Source organism: Notamacropus eugenii, chromosome 5 (assembly GCF_028372415.1).
Source record: "Notamacropus eugenii isolate mMacEug1 chromosome 5, mMacEug1.pri_v2, whole genome shotgun sequence".
NCBI lineage: Eukaryota > Metazoa > Chordata > Mammalia > Diprotodontia > Macropodidae > Notamacropus > Notamacropus eugenii.
The window spans coordinates 343,204,786-343,228,247 of NC_092876.1; the positions used below are offsets into that span (position 1 = coordinate 343,204,786).

The 23,462-nt window shown below is 39.3% G+C and overlaps 2 pseudogenes; one reads left to right on the top strand and one right to left on the bottom strand.

Annotated features, from left to right (window-relative positions):
* Positions 1-3,334: 3,334 nt before the first annotated feature.
* Positions 3,335-5,018, bottom strand: LOC140507939 (E3 ubiquitin-protein ligase RNF149 pseudogene; annotated as a pseudogene).
* Positions 5,019-16,123: 11,105 nt separating this feature from the next.
* Positions 16,124-20,273, top strand: LOC140507940 (large ribosomal subunit protein eL31-like; annotated as a pseudogene).
* The last annotated feature ends 3,189 nt before the right edge of the window (positions 20,274-23,462 follow it).

A 23,462-nucleotide genomic window follows, 5' to 3' on the forward strand; every position in this document is an offset into this window, starting at 1 on the left:
AAAAAAGCAAATCAATCCCTCCTGCTACTCCCTTCCCCATTCAGGATATTTAAAAAACAAAAAGGAAATCTCTCAAAACACAACTACATTGTATTGCAAATGAAATCCCCACCTTGGTTCTGTTCATAAATGTATGTCTCTTTCTGCATCTTGAGTTCCTCTTCTCTCTGTCAGAAGGTGAGTGATATGGTTCCTCTTGATACTTTAGCACTTATCATTCATTTTATATCACTTTGATGAAATTTCTGAAGCCTTTCCCAGTTCTTGTTCTCTGTAATCTTGTTATCATTGTATAAATGTTCTCTTTGTTATGATCATTTCTCTGCATCAGTTCATAAAAGTCTTCCCAGTTTCTTCTGACATAATCAGTTCCATCATTTCTTTCAGCAGATTAATATTCCATTTCATTCATATGCCATAACACCTTAAGTCATTTTATAATTGGTTGCCCCTTAGTTTCCAACTTTTGGTGACCATGAAAAACCACTACCATGAGTATTTTTGCACATATAGATCCTTCTCTTTCTTTGGGGTATAGAATCCTAAAGCAGTGGAAGGTACTTGGAAGTTTAGACGGATCTTTTGGTACCTAGTCATGGTAAGTCTGTAGAAGATCATGCAATCAGAGAAGAAAATGTGCGGTAGTGGGAAAAGCCCTGGACTTGGAGGCAGGAGTCTCAAAATCACTTTGTGCCTTTGGCACCATATGACTTTTGACACCTCATCTAATTCCTGTGAGTTTCAATATGTTCATCTGTAAAATGGGCATGATAAAACTCCCACTAGCTATTTCTCAAAGGGGCAGCATGATTGTCATACATAGAATTCTGGCTTCAGAGTCAAAGCCACCTTGGTTCAAGTCCATCTTCTTGGCTTTGTGACTTTGGACAAAGCACAGCCTCTCTGTGCCCCAGGTCATATGCATTTATTAAAATTCTGCTTACTCTGTGCCAGGTACTAGGGATGCAGACACAAAAATAAAATATCCCTTATTCTCAGGGGCTTTCATTCTCTTAGGCAGACAGAACGGATACATATAATTAGATAAAAGGCAATTTGGGGAGGGGAGAAATTAACAGAGTAGTAGTTCTCAAACTTTGTGGTTTCAGGACATTGCAAGGGAGAATAGTTAGTGAGAAGAGAGAAGGGTCACAAATAGAATCTTAGGGAGTAGCTGCAATTAATAGGTAAGTGGGTAAGACGATCACAGGAAGTCCTTTTTGCTCTTATATCTCTGAAAGTGATACTCAATAAAATCCATTGGACCTTGTTGAACTTTGTTGACCTGAAAACTTGGTTAAAGAAAAGGCAACAGGCTAAATGCATACATTTTATGATTTAATTAATTAATTGATCAATTCCCTATTAAAGACAATGGTAACATAATGCATTATGGAGCCAGAAATATTCTGGCTACCCAGTGCAGAAATCTTCTGGCTTATATACATTTTGCTGTGAGAAAGGAACTCTCCTAGTTGAACAAATCATAAATTTAGTAAGACAAGACAATTAACAAAGTAATGTTGGTCAGGCCTTGGGATTCCAGGCTGGGTAAACATATGTCTCGGTGATAAGGAAATTCCACCACTAGTAAGTGTCAGGCTTCCTGCCCTAAACAGATAACTGACATAGGAAAGGGTAAATAATGTTCAATAGAAATTACAACCTAAGATGTCTATATTTTCTTTACCATTAATATGCCATAACATAGTATATGTCTATAGATAATAAGATATAAAGGAAAGTCCCATTATTCAAGACAGTGTCTTAGGTTAAAGGTCTCCTAAGGAATGTAGAGTCAGCCTTGGCTGGCTTTTGCTGACATAGGAAGAGGCATTCTCTGAGTTTGCTTCAGAGAGAACAAAGAGATTATTCCAAAATTTTATATTAAACATTATCAACTTACAAATTGATTTTAGTCGGAACCAAATGAAGCAGAAGACTCAAACACTTTTGGGGGAATGTCGTCTTCTCAATGAGCTTACGCAAGGCCTATTCAGAGAATGCCATTTTGAGGGGTCTAGAAAAAATGTTTTCATGCTGTTTTGATCAATCAACAGATACTAATTAAAAATTTACTATGTACCTATGTCTCCATTAAATGATTTGGGTGGGCAGAAAAATAAAAATATGAGACATAGTCCATGCTCTGAAGAAGCTTCTTGTTGCTTGTTCTTCATTTTTTTGATGTAGAAGAGAATCCAAAGTGTTTATTTTTATTTATAGAAAATTTTGTCAATAACCTTCTTTTTCCCACTGCAAAGTGTCATGAGGAACAGGAAAAAATATCTATCATAGTTAGCATTTTTTATAACCTAAAATAGTAAAATTAAAAAACCTATTTCTAGTTAAGTTATGAAGTATTTACACAGAGAAGAGAAACATAGATGATAGTGTTATGAACTTCTTGTGTTTGCACAAGATTCCCTAAATCTCTAAAATGTTTCCTCCAGAGTGCAATTCGAGGTCGACACTCATGGGGAGGGATAGGATCAAAAGAGAATAGAAGTAATGGGGGACAGGATAGGATGGAGGGAAATATAGTTAGTCCTATACAACACAACTATTATGGAAGTCATTTGCAAAACTACACAGATATGGCCTATATTGAATTGCCTGCCTTCCAAAGGGAAGGGGTGGGGAGGGAGGGAGGAAGAGAAGTTGGAACTCAAAGTGTTAGGATCAACTGTCGAGTAATGTTCTTGCCACTAGGAAATAAGAAAAACAGGTAAAGGGGTATAGAAAGCTATCTGGCCCTACAGGACAAAAGAGAAGATGGAGACAAGGGCAGAGAGGGATGATAGAAGAGAGAGCAGATTGGTCATAGGGGCAATTAGAATGCTTGGTGTTTGGGGGGGGAGGGGATAAAAGGGGAGAAAATTTGCAACCCAAAATTTTGTGAAAATGAATGTTAAAAGTTAAATAAATAAATTTAATAATAAAAAAAAATAAAAAAAAATAAAAAAAAATAAATAAAATAAAAAATAAAATGTTTCCTCCAGGGAAAACATTTAATTATACAAGGTCACCATCAAGATATATATCAAAATAAATTGTGCTTATTCTTAAATGAACTTTCAGAAAAACAACACTTCTTATACTGTAACAATTGTGGTATTTTTTAGAACTGATGACACTGATATTTTACATTACAGTTGCTCTCTTAATTTACAGTTTCTGTAACAGTCTGATATGACAAAATTCTTCCAAACAGAAAGTGCTTTATCTGCAGTTCAACATGAAGACTAATTAAAAACCATTGCTTTTTGAGCAAAATAACTTAGCCTGTTAGTACTAGGAAAGTCTGAAAGATTAAAGAACATACATAATCTTCTCAATGTCCAAAGTGTATGCTAATAAAATAAAAAATAAAATGCTCTCTAATGCAGTCCATAAAGTTGCTGTGAACATACTGAATGGAAACCCCCATTAGGAGCCAGGTTCTTTCTGCAGAGAGAGCATTATTGTGCTCTCTCTTTAGTAATGCCATATTTTCCCATGTATCATCTTTAAAGTTGTTACACTGTGGCCTAGATCTATCTGTAGAACATGATAGCAAATGGATTATTTCATTTATATCTTCATCTTGTAAAGTGACACTCAAATTCACAATCGTAACACTACCAGATATGGATTCTGGAGCTGTCCTATCTTGTACATCCTCAACATTTCCCCAGTATCCCAGGGCTTTGATGACATCAGGTCTACACACTGGACAAGTTCAGTAGTCCAAAAGCCAGGAGTCAATTCATGTTCCATGAAAAATATGCTTGCATAGCAGAATTCTAACAACATCCTTTGGTTTATAATTTTCAATGCACAATTTTTGTCATCAGCATCAGTTCCCTGGTCTTCATGCTTTACAGTAGTAATATCAAGCTCCAAGTTGCCCAATAGCTTTCTTTGTTTCTTTTCCATGGTTCTGATTTTTAGCTGTGAACCAGCATAGAGGAAACGCTGTATGGAGTAAAATATGAGCCAGGCTAATGACATGACCAACATGGTGATGAAAGCCATGACTACAAACACAGCAGACTGCCCACTGCTGAACCCTTGCCCGCTGATCATTTTCACTGGCGTTGTTCTTTGCGCTGGCCCCAGCATTTCCATTCCTTTCGGATAAGCTAACCTTCAATACCACTGTATTTCCGTCCCCAGGTGGGACGTGGAGTTGGTGCAGTTTCCGTAGTGCTCCTCGTTGTAGAAGACCCCTATGGAGGCATTTTTGCATGGGCACTGAGCCCCTTGTCCCTGAAGGTGCAGTCCCCATGGGCCACCGGAGCAATGCAGGGCTCGCGCCTCCTGGCCACCAGCCTTCCCAGCTGGGGCACGTAGCACTTACTGAGTGTCGCCGCGCAGCCCTTCGTGTGGAGGCCTGGGGTGCGGGGTATGCCCACCAAGGCCCGCAGGCTCTCCTTGGCGAGTTGTCGCCACAGTGACCGCTCTGGATGGCGCCCTGCCCCGTCACGTTGGTCGGCGGGTCCACGGACACCTTGCTCATCAAAGCCAGGTAGCACTCCAGCGCCCGGCCTGGCCCTGGCTCAAGGACAGGGCCGAGAGGACCACGGCACCTTGCGCCGCCGTCGCTCCGTCGCTGCTGCCGCAAGATGGCCAAGGTGTGCCAAGGTGTGGAAGTGCAAGGTGTACCAAGCTGTGGAGGAGGAAGCTGAGGAGGCAGAGGCGGCAGGGCAGCGGGCACGACTGGGAGGGACTGTCTCCCCCGACCCCAAGACCGTCCTTCATTTTTAAAGAAACTCACTGACAACAGGGGTGATGTCTTCACTCTTGTTTGAATTGGGTTTCAGTGAGGCCGGGTTGCTCAAAATCATCAGGCTCACTGTCTCTTCCAAAGTCGTCCGTTCCCAGGGGCAAGAGAAAAGTCAGGATCGCTGGTGATGGCCAGGGTTCCCTAGACGAACTTGGAGTCTTCAGCGTCTGACCAAACTCTAAGCACTCCACATAGCACCTGCTTCAGCCATTTTTATGGCTGTTGGAACATATTGTCCTCGTCCACTCATTCTGCCAGGGAAAGTCTTCACATGCTTGGGGCAGACACCCCCCTAACCCACTGAGCCACTGCCCATGCCACAGTTTCTTGGAGCCATAGGTGAGAAATGGCTTAAAGGTGGACACCCAAGGTGGATGAGCAGCGCTGAAAAGGGTTGGGCAAGCCCTCACTCCAGAGCTGCTATCAAGCCCTTAAATAGGAAGCTTGCAGTCTAATGGACAATCACCATCTCACTAAACCTGTGCAGGTCAATCAGTCAATATTTAATGAACAGCCTCTTGGGTCCTGGGTGGGAAGGGGAAAATTTATATTTGTATAGGTCACTTAACAGATTACAAAGCACCTTATATCTACTTGTATCATCCTCACAACAAAAATATTAATTAGGCAGGTAAATTAGTGCATTTTTTCTTGGTTTGTAGCATTTCTCCTTACACTGAAAACAACTGACCCACTTCACCTATCCTTTCTACTTTCAACATTTGGTGACTAAGTGCCTCATTTGCAGATGAGCAGTTCCAAAGAACATCATATCAACTTGATCTAGATAGGGAAAATTTACCCAAAATTTTCCCACCCCAAATTTTCATATTCAAATGAGATTTATCATAGGATATTTTCTGTACCAACCCAAACCTCAGGGGAAGAAAGGGTGTAGGAGTGCTATTAATCTTCAAGATTGTATCCTGCCCAATTCATTGAAGACAAATTGGGGAGGAGGGTTTCTTACTCAGATGACTTCCTCTCATTCCCCTTTTATCCAGGAAGATTTCCCTCTCTGATGCATATTGATCAGTTTATTTTTCTTCCTTTCTCAGGGTTTCTTGGAGGAAGAAAAATAGGATCACTTACGTTTATTCTCAAAGACCCAGGGATCTTTGAGTATTGTATTCATCATAATAATATTAAATGACATAATAATAGCTAGCATTGACATAACACTTACTATGTGCACTTTATAAATACAATCTAACTGGTTCCTTAAAAAACTCAGTGACATGGGTCTTTATCATCTTAGCTTTTCAGTTGAGGAAACTGAGGCAAATATAGGTTAAGGGATTTACCCAAGGTCATACAGCTAGTAAGTGTTTGAGGCTGGATTTGAAATCAGGTCTTCCTGACTTCAGACACAGTACTCTGTCCACAGGATGTCTACATTGTGCCATCTACACTGTACTGTCTACACTGTACCATCTGCATTGTAATTAGTTGACAGAGAAAAGTGGAAGAAAGGAAAGGTGGGAGACAATCAGATATTCCCATGGTTGACTTTGGGATTGTTTTCACAGAGAGCTTGGAAGCTGTTCCTTCTGACTGTGGTCTTTGACAATATTCCCAGTGTTGAGGAGACCTCTCCTATTAAATAGAGCTCACAAGGAATAAAGAGTCCAAATTGAGTGTCATGGTTTTACAAATAATCCAGTGTTTGCTGTTTATTTTCCTATATGAAATGTTCATGTTTGCTAATGTTTGCGATGTTTCTAATGATCACAATTAATGAAAAAGAAAGGAGACAGATGTTTGTTTATGACTTGAGCTTCTGATTTGACATCAACTCTCCTGAGCTGGTCTCCAGGCTTTAATACATATTCTGTTCTGGAGAGCAGTGGGCAACTATGCCTAAAGGTGGTTGTTGTTGTTGTCACTATTGTTGTTGGTCCTGCATTCTGGAAGAGGACCGTGACATCAGGGACGTGATGTCATGACATGCAAGTGAATTGGATTTAAGGACTATACGAAGTTACCAGCCTTATTTTCTCCTCACGAGTCATCTGGGTCCAGTAAGAAGATATAGATCAGAATCATAGGAGATGGCCCTGGATGAAGTGGGAGACCTTGGCCTTTTTAGGCTAAGGCCTTTAACAGGTCTCATTTTGACTGAGGCAACACCCTTTCACATTAGGGCAAGGTAGGACAGGAGACAGATAATGACTTCTTTAACTTACTTAGATAAAAATCAGTCTGAGAAGGCAAGATTCTCATGGTTTGTGGAATAAATAGAAACAATTTGTATTTACATTCACTCTGAGCCAATCAAGGCCAAAACAATGACAAAGTAGCAGTTGGCTTGGTCAATTTTGTTGGTCAATCAGTGAGAGCCAGAGGGATTTGGGCATGGTCTTTAAGAAAAATACTAGGGGGTAAACCACAGGAACACCTTTCAGGTTTCAGGTATTATACCCATTGTGGAATGAGGGAATGGAGAGAGAGAGAGAGGGAGGGAGAGAGAAGAAGAGGGAGAGAGAGAGGGAGGAAGGGAGGGAAGAAGGAAGGAAGGAAGGAAGGAAGGAAGGAAGGAAGGAAGGAAGGAAGGAAGGAAGGAAGGAAGGAAGGAAGGAAGGAAGAATGAAAGAGCTGTGTTGCCCATCTGCCCATTTCCAGTTAGATCCCCTAACCTAACCTAACCTCTAACCTAATGGTCAATAACCTAAAGGTCATACCCTTTGATCCAGCAATGATACTATTAAGTCTGTATTGCAAAGAAATCATAAATTAAAAAAGGAAAAAGGACTTTCGTGTACAAAAATATTTACACCGCTATTCTTAAAAATTTTGTTTAGTATTTTATTTTTCCCAATTAAATGCAGTACCAGTTTTAACATTCTTTTTTTTTCTTCAGATTTTTAAGTTCCAAATTCCCTCCCTCCTTTCACTCCCTTCCTTAACAAGGCAAGCAATTTGACAGAGGTTAAACATGTGTTGTCATGCAAAACACATTTCCACGTAAGTCATTCTGTGAAAGAAAACAGACAAAAACCCAACAAAAATAAATGAATAAAAACCAACTTTGATCTGCATTTAGACTCTCTCAGTTCTCTCTCTGGAAACAAATAGCACCTTTCATCATAAGTCCTACTGAATTGTCTGGGATCTTTATATCGCTAAGAATAGCTAAGTTATTCATAGTAGATCATCATAAAATATTGCTGTTACTATGTACATCCAATGATTTCCTGGTTCTGCTCATTTCACTTTGCATCAGTTCATGAATATCTTTCCATATCTTTTCTGAGAGGATCCTGCTAATCATTTCTTAAAGCACAATAGTATTCCATAACAATTGTTTACAACTTGTTCAGCCATTCCCCATTTGATGGGCATCCCTCAATTTCCAATTCTTTGCCAGAACTAAAAGAGCTTCTATAAATATTTTTGTACATATAGTCCTTTAACTTTTTGTTTTTTATGTCTTTGGAATACAGACTTTGTAGTGGTATTTCTTTGTCAAAGAGTTTGCCTGTTTTTATAGCCCTTTGGCCATAGTTCCTAACTGCTCTCCAGAAGGGTTCAGTTCAGTCAGTATACAATACCAGTAGTACATTAGAGTTTTAATTTTCCCATATTCCCTCCAACATCTGTCTTTTTCCATTTCTGTCATATCAACCAATCTGACAGGTGTGACGTAGTAGCTCAGAGTTACTTTAATTTACATTGCTCTCATCAATAGTGATTTAGAGCATTTTTTCATATGACTATAGAGAACTTTGATTCCTTTGAAAGCTGCCTATTCCTATCCTTTGACCATTTACCATTTGAGGAATCCTCTTATTTCTACAAATTTGACTCAGTTTTCAATGTTTGAGAAAAGCAGTCTTTATCAGAAAGAGACACTATAAAAATTTTTTTCAGTTATAATTGCCAACTATGTATTTCCCTCCATCCTGTTTTCTCCCTGTTCATCCTACTCTGTCTCTCCTTTTATCATGTCCATTCTCAAAAGTGTTTTACTTCTGGAATTTTGCCTCGCCCAAAGTGCCCTCCCTTCCATCAGCCTATCCTCTCCCCCACCTTATCCCCTTCTTTTCCTATTTTCCTGTGTGGTAAGATAGATTTCTACATCCAACTCAGTGTGCATATTATTCTCTCCTTGAGCAAATTCTGAGGAGAGTAAGGTATGAGACCTGAGTAATATGCTGCATCTTTGGTCCTGTGGAGACATGGTAATTGCATTGATCAAGAGTTCTTAAGTTTTTGACACTTTTTTGGGTTTTGGTTATTTACAATGTTGCTGTCTTTGTATAAATTGTTCTCCTGATCCTACTCACTTTACTCTGTGGCAGATAATATTATCCAATATTCTCTGAAATATTTTCTACAAAATTGGTTTAGCTATTACCCAGTTGTATAAGAGGAAATCAACGACACCCCCTTAGATTCTAGTTCTCCTTTTTCCTCCCCCCTTTTCAGGATTAGGAATTTGGTTTTGCTTGAAGCAACATAATTTCCAGCATTATTCTTTCTCTTAAAACTACTTCTCCACCCCTGCCACAGCCTTGGAACTGGACCTGGAGAAACTTCCTTTCTCACATAGATACTATTAGACTATAAAAACTGATGAATTGAAGAACTGATTTCAGAAAAACCTGGGAAGACTTGTATGAACTGATACAAAGTGAAGCAAACAGAATGAATAGAACAATTTATACAAAAACAACAATATTGTAAAGACAAAGAACTTGGAAAGACTCAAGAACTCTGATCAATGCAATGACCAACTACAGTTCCAAAGGACTCATGATGGAACGTGTTTATCTCTAAACAGAGAGATGAGGGACTCTGAAGCATACTTCCTTCTCTTTATTGCTTTTTAAAACTAAATTCAGAGAATGGCTAATACAGTTATTTCTACTTTGCTGCATGGTCCTCAAGATTATGTCCTCTAACTATTGCCTCAGGTTGAAGTTATTCCCTCTCTAGCCAAACTTCTAACTGAACAACAGATTTTGAATGACATTAGGCTCCTCCTGTTTGGCTAAGTGCTAAGGGCTGCTTCCATTACAGCAGAGATTTATAAAGCAGGGATTTTATTGCTCATACAAAAACTGACTGAAATTTTCCAGGTTACATGGCAAGAGGAGGCTATTCCTCAGGAGTTCAAGGATGCCTCCATTGTTTTTCTCTATAAAGGAAAAGGAAATGGCTAGAGCTCTCCTTAATAGAGTGATTCTTCACCTGGAAGATGGCCATTTACTAGAGATCCAGTATGGCTTCAAAAAAGGCCAAGGAACAGTCAATATGGTGTTTGCTGCTCAATAGCTCCAAGAGAAATGCCAGGAGCAGAAGAGATCTGTACACAACGTTTGACCTTTGATACTGTCAGCCGTGAAGGCTTGTGGAAGATTATGGCAAAATTTGATTGCCGGAGAAGCTTATCAATATTGTATGTCAGTTTCATGATGACATGTTTGTGTGGGTTCTGGATAATGAACAATGCTCAGTGGATTTTCCCAGTCACCAACAAAGTGAAGCAAGGCTATGCACTTGTTTCCAAGCTTTTTAGATGTTTTCATCAATATTGTCAGACAGCTTCAACAATGATGAAAATGGTGTCAAGGTCGACTACTGCACTGATGGCAAATTATTTGAAGCCTGTTGAAAAAGCTATAACCCAAGACTAATGTGGAAGGAGAGTTGGTATGAGACGTTTTGTTTACAGATGATTGTGCCCTCAGTGTAGCCTCTGAAGCCGAGATGCAACAAAGTACTGATCAATTCTCTGCTTCTTTTCTCTGCTAATTTTGGCCTGACAATTAACACCAAGAAAACAAAGATTCTCCAACAGCCAGCATTGTACTATCCATTTGTAAAAACATTGGTTACAGCAAATGGAGAAATTTTGAATGTTGTGGATAAATTCATTTACCTTGGCAGTATACTTTTCAGGGATATACACATAGATGATGAGGTTTACATGCATTGCCAGAACTAGTTCAGTATTAGTGAAATTCCAAAAGAAAGTGTGGGAGAGAAGAGGAATTAGGTTGCTTAGATGGTCTACAGAGCCATTGTGATGACCTCATTGTTGTATGCTTATGAAACCTAGCCATTTTGCCACACAAGAGGAGCTTAATGTCATTCAATATCTATTATTCAATTGGAAGTTTGGTTAGAGAGGTAATAACTCCAACCTGAGGCAATAGTTAGAGGGCATAGTGAACTACCAGGCATTCAGACTATTACAGAGAATGCCAACTCCAATGGGTTGACCACATTGTTTGAATGCCAAATGTACATTTGCCTTAAAGACTATTTTATGGAGAACTCACACAAGGCAAGCACTTGCATGGAGGTCAGAAGAAGTGATACAAGGACACTCTCAAAGTTTCTCTGAACAATTTTGATATCAATTGTAAGACATGAGAGACACTGATCTAGAACTGTCCAGCATGGCATGCCCACATCTAAAAAGGCACTATGCTCTATGAGCAAAGCAGAATTGCAGTAATTCAAAAGAAATGTGAGTTGTGCAAATGTAGGGACTTCTCCATCCCAAATATTCACACTATTTGTGCCCAGCCTGTGGTAGAGCTGTCTGAACTTGTATTTGTCTGATCAACCACAGTTGGGCACATATGTTGACCTTGATATAGTGATGTCATTTTGGTTTTGTTCAAGTACAAAGGACAAAAACCACCACCTTCAGGGTTCAGATCCAGGCCTTTCATTCTTCTTTCTCTCTTCTATTTCACTTGGTGATCTCACCAGCTCCCCTGGATTTAATTACCATCTCTTTGTTGATCATTTGAAAATCTACTTATCCTGTTCCAAACTCTCTGTTGACCTCTTCTCACATCTCCAACTATCTTTCAAACATCTTAAACTGGATGTCCAGTAGACATTTTAAGCTCTGTATGTGCAAAACGGGACTCAATATCTTTTCCCCTAAAGCCTCCCCCTTCCTACTTTCCCTATTACTATAGAGGATAGTACCTTCTTCCTAGTCCCTCAACTTTGCAATCTAGAAGTCATCCTGGATTTCTCACTCTCTCTCACCTCCCATACCAATAGGCCAAGACCTATTGATTTTATCTTTGAAATATTTCTTGAATATGCCCCTTTCTCTCCTCTAACATTACCACTAGTCTAGTGCAGGCCCAAACTAGTGTTGTATTATTCCCAGATCTTAGGAACAGCTCAGGCTGGGAACGAATAAGCTTTCAGAGGTCTGAAACAGGGTACAATCTAAGGCAAAGTCTGATCACCATTCCCCCAATTCTGTCCCCTACACTGCAAATTACTCAGTTGGGTTTTGGACTAAGCAACATGTCTATGGGCTTGCCCCCTTTGGATTTTCAGTGAACTACAGCTGAATTTGTCACTATTAGCTATCTGGAAAGTTCTGAATCAGTGATAGAACTGCCGATTTCACTGTGATCTAGATTTCTGCCTTTGATAGTCCTCTATAGGCTTCAGACTGGGCTAGAACCTGAAACTGATATTCTATTCTACTCCTGGGGTCTGTTCTACACAGCTGTTGCTTCCTTTTGAACTTTCTCCTTGCTGGGTACAATACCAAGTAATCAATACTGCTCCTCTTCCTGGAGGGAGCCCCCCACCTCCAGAACAGAACCTCTCATCAGTCTGCTCTGGGACTGTGATACAGAACTGGGTAGTAATTAACAGAGCTGCTAGTTGACAGTTGTTTCTGCACTTTACCCAAGCTTACACTCCACCATGCTAGATCTGAGACCCTTTCTTGAATTTATACAGATCTCTTCCTTTGCTAGAATACTCTGTGTTGTTCTTTCCTGGCCAGACCCTGTCCCTAGTGTCTGTAGACTTCTCTGTCTCACTAGGCCAATCTAGGCTGGAAAAAATGACCATGATTTTTTCTTGGACATCACAAATCGGGATTCAATCTGGCACATTTTCTAGATCTATTTGGAGGCATTGTAGGGGGAGCTTGCTCTACTTCTTCCAGCTATTCCACCCTTGGATCCTTTTTCTTTAGCTGCTACATTGCTTATTTTCAACATCTTATGGCTAATTCCCTTCTTTCTAATTTCTTCCTTGCTCAAGTCTATCTTGCAAGCAGACCTCCTCCTTCTATGCAGTTTTCATCATTTTATCTTTTTATTCCACAATCTACAGTGACTCCCTGTTGTCTTTAGGTCCAATCTAAACTCTTTAGCACAATAACTGACTCCTTGCCCATCCCTCTACATTTCCCCTACTCTGTACTCCTCACTAGAGCCCCATTATTTCCATCAGCCCATTCTCCTGGCGGACTCTGTTTAGCCAACTCTGTATGCTCCAGACATGGATTTTCAGGAATGTTTCTTTCTGTACTTTAAAAGATCCATGATTTCATCATTTTAGGCACTCTCTCCACCTACATAATAGTATTATCATGTAAGTGCTTTGGGTAGTTAGAAAGCAATGTGATACTTAAGGGGTTAAGAGAATGGTCATTATTGCCTAGAGGAGATGCCATTTTAGTTGGGTTGTAATATGGATAGCAACTTAACTGATAAAGAGAAGGAAATTGGGGCATACTATGAGATTCCACTGAGAACACAGTATAAATTCAGGGGGAGAAAACTACCATATTTGACTGTAATGCAGAGTGCATAGAGGGTAACAATACCAGATTACCAGATTTGAGAAGACTTTGAGTGCCAGGTAAAATAGTTTGAATTTTACCTAGGCAAGAGGAAATTATTGAAAATTTCTGAGCTTACAAGACCAAGGCTAAGCAAGAGAAAGATTATTGTGGTAGTGGTGAAGAGGATGGATTAGATATGGGAAAGAGAGGAGACAGGAAGAAAAATCTACCAGGAAGCAAATTTTAAAATTTTATTTAATTTTAATTTTTTAAATTCTGAACTTAAGAAATAAAACAAGTGGTATAGAAAAAAATGGATTGAACCTGAAACTGCAGATCCATTATGTATAACCTGCTATTCCTTTCAAATATATAACAAAGTTTTCATTCTCCCCCTCCCTGCCTGTACCTCCTGTCCCCATGGCTACCATTAGACATAAATATGTATGTATGCATCTTTCCCTGGATGCTATTTGCAAATAGCATCTTTCTTCATATGACCTTTAGAGTTAATTTGGGCATTGTCAACCATTTACCAAAAGTTTGGTCCAAAGAAACCAATAGAATCATTTTCCCCTTTAACCAAAGGTTTGTTCAAAAGCAAAATGGGGTTCCCCCTCACCAAAGATTTATTCAAGAACAAACAGAATGGGGTTCACCTTACCAAAGGTTTGATCAGGGAATAAACAGATTCAGGCTGTGTATGTGTTAGAATGAGTTTACTTATTCTCATTAATCCAGAAAATCATGTATTGTAAGGGAGTCAGAAAATAACTCTGAACTCAAGCATAAACAAACTAAAGGAGACCCCTTTATACTCTTAGAGTAATCCCAGCTCAGGATGCCTATGTCCACCAAAATTATAGTCTCCATATGTGTTAACCATAGTATGAAAAAGGAATTCTTTAATAGGATAGATTGCAAATTCAATAAGATAAGAGAAGTGTCAAAGTGTCAATTGAAATTATAGATCCAGGATGCAGTGTAGAACAGACCCCAGGAGTAGAACAGAATATCAGTTTCAAGTTCTAGCCCAGTCTGAAGCCTATAGAGGAATATCAAAGGCAGAAATCTAGATCACAGTGAAATCAGCAGTTCTGTCACTGATTCAGAACTTTCCAGATAGGTAATAGTGACAAATTCAGCCATAGTTCACTGAAAATCCAAAGGGGGCAAGCCCATAGACATGTTGCTGAGCCCAAAACCCAACTGAATAATTTGCAGTGTGGGGGAGAGAACTCGGGGAATGATGATCAGACTTTGCCATAGATATGTCCATAAAATCCCAAGATAAGGAAAATCCTATTATTCAAGATAGTGTCTGATTCAAGGCATCTTTGCCTGAACAGTCATAAACAGAAGAACATTCCTGATCAGTTTCAACTGGCCTTGTAGTGGCTGATCCAGAAAGGGGTATTTTGACTTCACTCAGAGAGCAAAGTGGTGCATGTCTGTTTTGCCAGAGCACACAAGGTATTATGGTAGGTTAAGCTCAGAGTAAGCCAAAAGATGTCTTTCTCCTGATTGGCCAATCCACATTTTAGGCCTTTCTCAGGTGATATGACACTTTACAATTTGTAAAGTACTGTACAAATATTATCTCATTTTATCCTCACAACAACCCTGGAAAGTAAGTACAATTACTATCTCCATTTTACAAGTGACAAACTGGCAAACTGGTTAAGTGACTTATTCAAGGCCACACAGCTAGTAAGACAGCAATCCTTCATGCTATCTTTTTCACCATCTAGCTGCCTCAAGTAATGCAAGAGAAAATGTGCAAGTGTAACTAATGGTACTTGGCAACTGACTGAATATGAGAACTGAGGGAAAGAAGAGTTAAAAAGTGTGAGCATGGGAGACAGGGAAACCAGGATTCCACACAAATAAACAACGAAGAAAGAAAAAGGAATAGATTTAGGGGAAAAGATGATGAGCTTAATTTGGGGTGTGTTGAGTTTAGAATAATGGTGTGATATCCAGCTATCCTGTAGGCATTTGGAAGTATAGGTGTGGAGCTCAAAAAAGAGGTCAGGTCTGGGTTTGCACAATTGGAAGACATTCATTGTTCATGTTTCTCTTTCCTCAAGCCAAAAGTACTATGCATTTATTGTATGCTCATTTTGTTATCACTCATCTTAGGTACATGTTGCTTCCCATCAGTGGAATGAGAACCCCTTGAGGGAAGGGACTTTTGGTTTTGTCCTTGTATTCCTATGCCAGGCACTATGTGAAGTTCTGGGGTAGAAGATGGGGTAGGGAACAAGGATTTATTAAGCACCTATTATATGCCAGATATTGAGCTAAGTGCTTTACAAATATTATCTCATTTGAGCATTGTGGCAGTCAGCCTGCATCCCCACATGGCTCGGTGATAGTGGTGAAGAAGAAAGACACATGAGCAGGCAAAAGAAGGTAGGGCAACTCCATTTATTGATCCGAGGGTCAGGGTATTTACATACAGAAACTGCAAGTCTACATGACATTCTGCTCATCTCCTGTCCTAGTGATTTGGCAGTCTTATTGTCTTAAAGACTGTTAGCCTAGAGGGCATATATTTTACATATTCCTTGTATTCTGGAGTTCTGTTGTTTGTCTCATGGAGGCAGCAACATCTGGGGGGGCATGGAGAGACATTCTGGATGATAATGAGCACAGTCTCAAAGAACAGTTTCCCCGAAGGTCTATCCTGAACTTGTCAACTGCACTCCATCTTGGCCCTCAACAGAGCATCACAATGACTCTGTGAGATAGGTCCTATTATTACCTCCACTTTGTGGGGGATACAAATGCCGGCAGGTAAGACAATCTCTGCTCTCAAGAAGCTTATATTCTAGCAGGAGAAGATAACACACAAGGGGAAGTTGGGAAAAGTGGCTGGGGAGGTGTATTAACAAGTACCCTAGCACCTTCAAGATGGCTTGCTAGCATAGGTTCTTTGACCTGCTTTATAAAGAAAAGATAGATTCAAAGGGGTTAACAATCCCTCTTTAATTAAACATGTCATTCCCTAGTTCAGGGAAAAGGTTAACTCCCTGAACATGGAGAAAATACAAGCAGAGAAATTAGCACAAAGATTCAACACACAGGGCTCCAACTGTCTGAGTAAAGCAATATTGCTATACACTTCACATACATCACTGGATTGAGAAAGCACAGACATCTGAGCAGCTGGGGGTTCTGAGCCTATAGCTACTCAGAGACTCAACAAAGAAATCAAAAGATCCTTCTCATGAGTGAATCCCCAAAGCAAAACACCAACTTCCCAATATTTATAGTTTTCAACTAGTAAGCTCAGAGACAGAAGGCATCACAACCCACACTCACCACAGCTTTGAACTACCAGGGTTCAAAGGATATTGAGCCTTCAGATGTTCGCAATTTAGCCCAAGCCTGGGAAACTGAACTCCAAAAAGAAAAAACAACAAAAATATCCCACTTTGCTTGTGCTTACAGAAGGCAGCATTAGTTTGGAGATAGCTGGGAAGTGAGGTAGAGGTCTAATTCCAGGTAAGATAGAGTGAAAGCTCACATAGCAGACACTTAATAAATGCTTTGTGAATTGAATTAGCATAGTAGATACAATAGAAAAGAATAAGTTTGTCAAGGACACAGTGTAAATGATAGATTCTCTTGGAATCTTCATGTTTAGGGATTGAAAAGAGGATAAAGAAGAACAGGGCCAAGATGGTGAAGTACATGGATGAATGGCATGTACTTTCTAGAGCACAGCCCCCAAACCCAGCCAAATACTTGTAAAATATTACTCCAAACAAATTCTGGAGCTGCAGAACCCACAGAATGACAAAGTGAAGAAAATCTCCAGCCCAAGACAGTCTGGAAGGTCTACAGGAAGTGTCTCTCACACCATACTGTGAGCAGAGCACAGTCCAGTGTGGGCCATGCTGGCACAGAGAGGATCTGAGCAGGTCTTGAGGGTCCTGAATCTTGGGCCACTATGGTGGTTTCCAGACATCACAACCCCAAAACACTGAGGACAAATTGGAAGGTCAGTGGGAAAAGTTTGTAGGACCAGTGCAGGAGTGATCCAGACCCAGCCCCAGGGTGGCAGGGGGAGAGGGGTAGAGACAGAGGAGCCTGCAGCAGCCACAGCAGCGCAGGGGCAGAGACAGCAACTGTTTCTGGAGCTCTAAGTCCACAGATGGTGGGGGGAGGGGGGATCAATTGGCTGACAGTGCACCCCCCACCCCCACTGGAATCAGAGAACTACCTTGACAAAGAGCTCAAAAGTCAAGTAAATGGCTGAGGAAATGAGCAAGAAAGGGAAAAAGAATCAGACTACAGAATCTTACTCTGGTAACAAGGAAGACCAAAGCATACAAACAGAAGAAAAAAAAGTCAAAGCTCCTTCATCAAAAGCCTCCAAGAAAAATATGAGTTGGTCTCAGGCCATGGAAGAACTCAAAAAGGATTTTGTAAATCAACTAAGAGAAGTAGAGCAAAAATTTGGCAGACAAATGAGAGTGATGCAATAAACTCATGAAAAACAAGTCAACTGCTTGCTAGAGGTGACCCCAAAAAATGCTGAAGAAATTAATACTTTAAAAAATAGACTAACCCAAATGGCAAAAGAGATCCAAAAAGCCAATGAAGAGAATGCCCTAAAAAGCAGAATTGGCCAGATGGAAAAGGAGGTCCAAAAGTTCACTGAAAAAAATAATTCCTTAAAGATTAGAATGAAGCAGAGGGAAGCTAATGACTTCATGAAAAATCAAGAAATTATAAAACAAAACCAAAGGAATGAAAAAATAGCAGACAATGTGAAATATCTCATTGAAACAAACAACTGGCCTGGAAAATAGATCCAGGAGAGACAATTTTAAAATTATGGGGCTACCTGAAAGTCATGATCAAAAAAAGAGCCTAGACATGATTTTTTCATGAAATTATCAAGGAAAACTGTCCTGATATTCTAGAACCAGAGGGTAAAATAAATATTGAAAGAATCCACTGATCCCCTTCTAAAAGAGATCCCAAAAGGAAAACTCCTGGGAATATTGTAGCCAAATTCCTGAGTTCCCAGGTCAAGGAGAAAAGATTTCAAGCATCCAGAAAGAAACAATTCAAGTATTATGGAAATACAATCAGAATAATACAGGATCTAGCAGCTTTTACATTAAGGGATCACTGGGCTTGGAATACGATATTTCAGAAATCAAAGGATTAAAACCAAGTATCACCTACCCAGCAAAACTGAGTATAATACTTCAGGGGAAAAAATGGTCACTCAATGAAATAGAGGACTTTCAAGCATTCTTGATGAAAAGACCAGAGCTGAATAGAAAATTTGACTTTCAAACACAAAAATCAAGAGAAGCATGAAAAAATAAACAGGAAAGAAATCATAAAGGACTTACTAAAGTTGAACTGTCTACATTCCTATGTGGAAAGATAATATTTGTAACTCTTGAGACTTTTCTCAGTATGTGAGTAGCTGGAGGGATTATATACATTAGTGAGGATGGGTGGGGAGGGAGGAAGGGAGAGAAATTGAAACTCAAAATTTTAAAAATGAATGTTAAAAATTGTTTTTACATGCAACTGGGAAATAAGAAATACAGGTAATGGGGTATAGAATCTATCTTGCCCTACAAGAAAATAGAGAAGATAGGTAATCAGACTGCATGGTGTCTTGAGGCGGGGAGGGGAGAGATGGAGAGAAAATTTGGAACTCAAAATCTTGTGCAAATGAATGTTGAAAACTAAAAATAAATTAGTTAATTAAAAAAAGAAAAGAGGGTAAAGAGCTAGCGAAGGAGACAAAGAAAGAAAAACCATTACAGAGGAAAGAAGAGAAGTGAGATTATCAGGTGCCTGAAGCTAAGGGAAAAATGTACCCTCTCCTCCTACAGTAGTAGAAGGAGGGGGTGCTACTGTAAGGGGTGAGTAAAAGTGTCAAAAGAATCAGAAGTGTAAGAGGTCAAGGAGTATGAGGAATGAAAAAAAATCATTGGAATTGATCATTATAAGGTTGTTGGTAATATTTAAGAGAGTAGTTTCTACAGACTGGGTGAGGGGAGAGGAACAGAAATCTAACTTAAAGGGGTTGAGAGAGTAGATAGTAGGAAATGGTGGCTTTAGGTATAGGCACTTTTTTAATTTTTTGGTCATGTGTGTCCTTGGGGAAGCCACAATGCTTCTCTGGGCTCTAGCTCCCATTCACTAAAATAAGGGTTTAGTCATGGAAAGGACTTCAAAGGTCACCTAACTCACATCCTTCATTCTATGGATGAATAATCTGAGAAATCAAGGTCACATGGGTGCCAAGTAGAAGAGCTGTGTTAGGTGATCTCCAGTCTCTTCCAGTTCCAGGATCCTGTCAAGATTTAAAACTGTTCATGTTTCCAAAATGTTCCACAGGCAAGGATATAAAGGTAGTATATTTACTCAGGCAAACAGGAACCACTAAAAATTTCTGAGCAGTGACAAGACAAGGGATAGGGAAAAGAAAGATTGCATACCCTTGATAGGAGGGAGGGGAAGGAATATTAAGAGGATGATTATGTAGATTGAAAAAAATAAATCTAGACTCCTTTCTGATCTGGTCCCAGGAAGGGTGACTCCTGCAAAGAAAGGTGGAAAGAAAAAGAAGGGACATTCTTCCAACAATGAGGTGGTGATCAAAGAGTATACTATCAACATTAACAAGAGGGTTCATGGAGTAGGCTTCAAAAAGCAAGCTCCTCAGTCTCTAAAGGAAATCTGCAAATTTGCTATGAAACAAATGGGAATTCCAGATGTACGCATTGACACCAGACTCAACAAAGCTGTTTGGGTCAAAGGAATAAGGAATGTCCCACATTTTATCCAAGCGTATTTAAACAGGAAATGCAATGAGGATAAAGATTCACCAAACAAGCTGCATACATTGATTACATATCACTTTCAAAACTTATAGTCAATGTGGATGAAAACTAAATTGAACTTCATTTAAATAAAGTTATAAAATGTCAAAAAAAAACCCCACATCTAGAAATACCACTGACCTTGTGTAGTAACACTCTGTGCTCACTCTCCCAGAGTGAGGCTAGCTACATCTCACCTGCAGAGCTAGAGTATCCTTATGAGGCAGTGGAGTTGTCTTTCTCCAATGCTATTGACTTAAGCCCCCATTTCAGTGTTTTGTCTCATAGGCAACTGCCTGGTGCAGTGGATAGAGCACTGAGCCTGGAGTCAGGAAAACCTGAATTTGAATCCAGCCTCAACAATACCTGTGTGACCCTGGTCAAGTCACTTAACCTATCTCACTCTCAGTTTCCTTATCTATAAAATGGGGATAATAATAGTGTTACTTTTGAGGGTTGTTGTGAGGATGAAATGAGATAATATTTGTAAAGTACTTAGCACAGGGCCTAGCGCATAGTAGGAGCTAAAGGCTAGTTGTTGTTGTTAATATTAACCTCCAATGATTAGTGTCTAAGTTTCACTTAGTCAGTTAACTTAGTTTTTACAAAGGTATATTTGCAAAACAAAAGAAAATGTAGCAAGCTCAATATTATAAACATTTTCCCCTCAAACCTAGGAACGCACACTCATTTGTTAAGAACATTTGTTCCACTAAGTTCACTATTAAATTTGCCATAACCATTGGGCGAGTCATTATCTTAAACTGTGTTGGTACTTAAGCTGGTAGTGAACTCTAGTCTAGGTCTTGCCTTTGGAATCATGGTGGATCATTCTCCTGACCTTCTGAAATCCACAGGGTCATAGAATTGTCCTATAATACTTCCTGGACGAGCAGGAAAGGACAAAGGCAAAGAAGCAAAGTGCAGAGGCCCACATTGACAGGCCACAACTGAGTCCAAGGTGTGGAGGACCCAAAGAAAGACTCTCCCCATTCAGAGACTTCTTTTTATTTTCTATTTAAAAATTGTTTTGAAATAATATTTTATTTTTTCCCAATTACATGTCAAAACATTTCTTAACATTTTATGAAAAGTTTTGAGTTCCAAATTCTATTCCTCCCTCACTCTGCCCTCTCCCCACCCTTGAGATAGTAGACAATTTAATATAGGTTATACATGTACAATAGTGTAAAACACTTCCATATTAGTCATGTTGTACAAGATTTGAAAGAAAGAATGAAAGGAAGAAAGGAAGGAAGTGAAAAATGATATGCTTCACTTTGTATTCAGATAATATCAGTTCTTTCTCTGGAGGCAGACAGCATTTTTCATCATGAGTCCTTTGGGATTGTCTTGAATCATTGTATTTCCGAGAATAGCTAAGTCATTCACAGTTCTCTGTTGCACAATATTGCTGTTAATGTGCACAGTGTTTTGGTCTGCTCACCTCACTTTGCATCAGTTCATGTAAGTCTTTCCCTGTTTTTCATTCAGAGGCTTCTAAAATCTTAACTTGATAGAAGGCAGAAAGAAAACAAGATAATAATTGTTCCCTAATGAAGTCTTTTGTCCCTCAGTTCTTAATTGATGGCCAGTCAGAAGTTTGTTTCTTTACCTTGTGGTCAGAGGAACAGAAGACAGTCATAGAGTACCTGTACTTGTTCTGAAGTCCATTTGGGGATTGCATTAGCTGAAGATGCTATACATGCATCCAACAACTGGACTTGGTCAATCTCCCTTACATTATAAGAAATTTAGCTGTGATAACAAATAAGGCAATAGCTGAAAGAACCAGAAGAATTAAGGGAAAGTGTGTGGGATAGATAGAAGACTCCCCACTTTTAAGAGTGAGGAGAAGACTCCTTCTACCTTGGTCTTACATCTGGTTCTTCCTTTCCATTCCCACCTCAATTCAGGTGCTCAAAACTATGATAGGATTTTTCTTCAGTCTCTTCCCTAAGTCCATCCTCCAAACCACTATCTGAATAATAAATTTTCTGGTGCATCTCTAAGACCCTGTCCCCTCTCTACTAAAAAAAAAAAACTTCCAAATTTACAATAAATTATTAAATTTAAGATATGAAATTAAAATATATTTTTAAATGATGGAAATAAAAGCCATTAAAAATTTTTAAAAAGTAGATTTTGAGGGTGTGCTGAGTAATTTTTTAAAAAGGTGGCAGTAGTCCAAATAAGTTTGGGAATCTCTGGTTTAGGCAAACTGTACTACTTTCTGTCCCCTAGTTTTCATTTTGATCATCTTGTCTCTGTGTGTTGTTTATGGGGTCCCCCAAATAGGGAAATCAGAATGGATTCCCCCTCTCTGCCTGTTCAAAATCTTCCCTTAGAGGCCCCATTCAAATACCCTCTCCTTCATGAAGCCTTCTCTGACCCTCATTAGGTAGCAAGTGACTGCTCTCCCAAAATTTTGGTAGCTCTTGCCCAAGTGTCATTTCTAATAGCCTCTGAGCTGAACTCATTTTTATGTGTTTCATAGTCATTTGTGTATTTGACCTTCCCTTCATTAGACTGAGAAGATGCAAGGGTGCTCTATACGAAGTTAGGAAGATCTGGATTAAAAACCTCATGATACTTAACTATCTGACTTTAGTCACTTTAGGTCTCTTAGCCCCTCAATTTCCTCATATGCAAAATGGGGAAAATTATGCCTATAATTTCTATTTCATAGGGTTGTTATGAGGCACAGATGAGATAATGCATGTTAAGGGCCTTATAAAACTTAAAGACATGTAATTGTCAACTTTTATTTAGCTATTTGAGACCAGGGCCTATGTGCTATCTAGCTTTGCAAATTCAGCACCTGGCACAAGGCCTGGCATGTAGTAGGTACTTAACGTTTGTTAAATTTAATTAAATTTGGAGTCACCAATTAGACTTTGTGTTTCACTAGCATTGCTTTTAATGATCCAGGTTCTCTTTCATGACATGGACCTTGGAAGACAAACCATTGTTAATTATGGTGCCAGTGACTGATTTGTAGATAAGAAAGTGAATTTATTAATTATACACATAGTATGAGCTATAACTGATTCAATGCTCAAATTTGCCCTGTTGGTTTAAACTTTTGAGAGGTTCTTAACCTGGGGTCTGTCAATTTGTATATGTGTGTGTGTGTATATATGTGTATGTGTGTATATGTATATACACAAACATACATGTATGTAAACAAGTTGATGTGGATATTTTGTGTATATATGTATGTGTGTATGTATACATGCATGCACACACATATATACATACA